Source organism: Cebus imitator, unplaced genomic scaffold, assembly GCF_001604975.1.
Source record: "Cebus imitator isolate Cc_AM_T3 unplaced genomic scaffold, Cebus_imitator-1.0 Scaffold30, whole genome shotgun sequence".
NCBI classification, from domain to species: Eukaryota; Metazoa; Chordata; class Mammalia; order Primates; family Cebidae; genus Cebus; species Cebus imitator.
The window spans coordinates 9962373-9965741 of NW_016107345.1; positions in this window are offsets into that span (position 1 = coordinate 9962373).

Below are 3369 nucleotides of genomic sequence, written 5' to 3' on the forward strand. Positions count from 1 at the left end.
GGTTCAGGCAATTCTCCTGCCTCAACCTCCTGAGTAGCTGGGATTACAGGCATGCGCCACCATGCCCAGCTGATGTTTTTTGTATTTTTAGTAGAGACGGGTTTCACCGTGTTGACCAAGATAGTCTCGATCTCTTGACCTCGTGATCCACCCGCCTCGGCCTCCCAAAGTGCTGGGATTACAGGCGTGAGCCACCGCGCCCGGCCTTGAAAGCAGTTTCAATTCTATTATCTCACTTTATAAGCTTTGAAGGCTAAAGTAATGAATAGAATTTTAGGCTATCTTCAGCCTGAAAACAATGAAAGTTAGCAAAAACCAAAAAAAAAAAAAAAAAAAAAAAAAAAGATTATGAACTAATGGTTTACAGAGACTATTTTCAAGGACAATTCTTTTGATTGTGCAGATTGATAAAGGGAGCAGGCCTCCTGAGTAATCATTACCTTCTGTTTCCTGTGGGTGTGTTGAACCAAACCGTCAGGAAAGCCGCTAATTATCGGGAATAGCAAAGCTGAACTGTTCCCCTAAGCTTCTTCAAAGTGCCAGAGCAAATCCAGAGGAGGAAATCCTGCAGTGGAGGGAAAAAGGATTTGTGTCTCAGAGGAAGTGAAATTTAAGATGTATGCCCTCTGGCGCCCAAGAAGTGAAGGACAAGGGTGATGATCCAAGATATGCAATTTGTGAATATGAAATATGTTGAAAGACTGAAAATTTCCTGATTAGGTGTAGGGCTGGGATAGTGAAGAACATTCTTGGCTTAAGATATAGACATAAAAATTCATACATTTGTAAGGTCTCTCCTGCGGAAATTTAGGAACAAGACTACAGTAACCTGTTAGTATTCAAATATTTTCTAACTCACAAGTAGTAAATATATGTGAGTATTCATTCATGTTTTTCTCCTAGATTTTATATCACCATTAACAAAGCAAGTATTATTACTATCCTAATTTTAGAAAAAACAGAAATTATCACATCAAGGCTGATTTATACTGAAAAATAAGTGAACAAGGGAAATTATACAAAATTATATCTCTAAACAAATATACTATAAAATTGCTTACTCTTTTATAATAACTCAATGTAACTTGACATTACTAAGTTACCAGGCCCTAGAGACTATTTTTTAAGGTCTGTGTGACTATTAGAAAATTAAAGAGCCTTCCATAGTGCCCCATCTTCTCATAGTGATCTCACATTCTTTTTCCCTCATAATCACCACATTAAACTTGGAATTTTTTTTATCTCAGAGAAGCAGGATTGTTCTCTCAAGGAGCAGATTTTAAAAATTTGAGGAAGAAAAGGAAACAGATAGTAGGAAGGAGGAAATTGTTACCAACCACTCATTCAGCCACATGATGCCATGAGGGCCACTAATCTGTTCACATAGGCTCAACAGCTCACAGGGTCTTCTGCTATCTCATCTGGGTTCCTTTAATTTTAATTCCCCCCCTCCAAGTTTATTATGGTAAAATATATGTAACAGAATTTACTATCTTAATCATTTTTAAGTGCACAGCTGAGTGGCATTCAGTGTATCCATATGGTTATGCAGCCATCACCAGCATCCATCTCCAGATCTCTTTTCATCCTGCAAAATTGAAACTCTATGCCCATTAAACAATTCCTCATTGCCCCCTTCCTGCTACCCCTGACAACCATCATTCTACTTTCTGTCTCCATGATTTTGACTACTTTAAGTACTTCATAAGAGTGGGATCATATAGTACTTGTTGTTTTGTGACTGGCTTATTTCACTCACTTAGCCTAATGTCCTCAAGGTTCATCCATGTAGTAGTATGTGTCAGAATTTTCCTCTTCGTCTTCTTTTTTTTTTTTTTTCTTGTGGCAAGGTCTCACTCTGTTGCCCAGGCTGGAGTGCAGTGGTATGATCTTGGTTCAGTGCAACCTCTGCCTCCTGGGTTCAAGCAATTCTCCTGCCTCAGTCTTCTGAGTGGCTGGGATTACATGCACCCGTCACCATGCCTGGCTAATTTTTGTATTTTTGGTAGAAATGGGGTTTCACCATGTTGACCAGGCTGGTCTTGAACTTCTGACCTCATGATCCGCCTGCCACAGCCTCCCAAAGTGCTGGGATTACAGGTATGAGCCACCACGCCCAGGCAGGAGACTTTTCTATTTATTTATTTTGAGATGGAGTCCTGTTCTGTTGCCCAGGCTGGGAGTTCATTGGCACAATCTCAGCTCACTGCAACCTCTGCCTTCCGGGTTCAAGCAATTCCCCTGCCTCAGCCTCCTGAGTAGCTGGAGTTACAGGTGCCCACCACCATGCCCAGCTAATTTTTGTGTTTTTAGTAGAGATGGGGTTTCACCATGTTGGCCAGGATGGTCTCAATCTCCTGACTTTGTGATCCACCCACCTTAGCTTCCCAAAGTGTTCGGATTACAGGCGTGAGTCACTGTGCCTGGCCTGAGACTCTTTACTGTTTATCTATCTCCTTTGTAAAGTTAATTCCTAAGTACTTTATTATTTTTGATACTATTATAAATGGAATTATTTTCTTAATTTTCTTTTCAGATTGTTTATTGTTAGTATATATAAATGCATCTGATTTTTGTATGTTGACCTTCCATCTTGCTATTTTGCTGAATTTCTTTATTAATTCTAATTGTTTTTGTGTATGAAATCTTCAGGGTTTGTCATCTGCAAATAGAGATATTTTACTTCTTCTTTTTTCCAATTTAAATGCCTTTCATTTCTTCTTCTTGTCTCATTGCTGTGTCTAGCATTTCCAGTGTTAGACGGTGAAAGTGGAAATTTTTGTTTCGTTCCTGATCTTAGAGAAAGAGCTTTCTGTCTTTCACCTGAAAGCTGAAGAACCCACCTGCTGTGGGTTCTTCACAGACAACTTTTGTTATATTGAGTTAGTTTCCTTCTACTCAGCGTTTACTGAGCATTTTTACTATGAAAGGATGTTGAATTTTGTCAAATGCTTTTTCTGCACCACTTGAGATGATCGCGGCTTTTCCCCTTCATTCTGTTAATGTGGTGTATTACATTAATCAGTTTTCACAGATTGAATCATCCTTGCATTCCAGGAATAAACCTCACTTAGCCATATCGTATAATCTTTTTACTATGCTGCTGCATTCAGTTTGCTTGTATTTTGTTCAGAATTTGTGTGCGTGTGTGTGTGTAAATGTTCATAAGGGATATTGGTCTATAAATTTTCTTGTCTTGTAGAGTCTTTATCTGGCTTTGGTATCAGTGTAATGCTAGCCTAATAGACTGGGTTAGAGAGTAATCTTTCCTCTTCAATTTTTTTGCAAAAGTTTGAGGAGGATTGGTGTTAGTTCTTTAAATGTTTGGTATAATTCACTGGTAGAACCATCAGATCCAGGGCTTTTCTT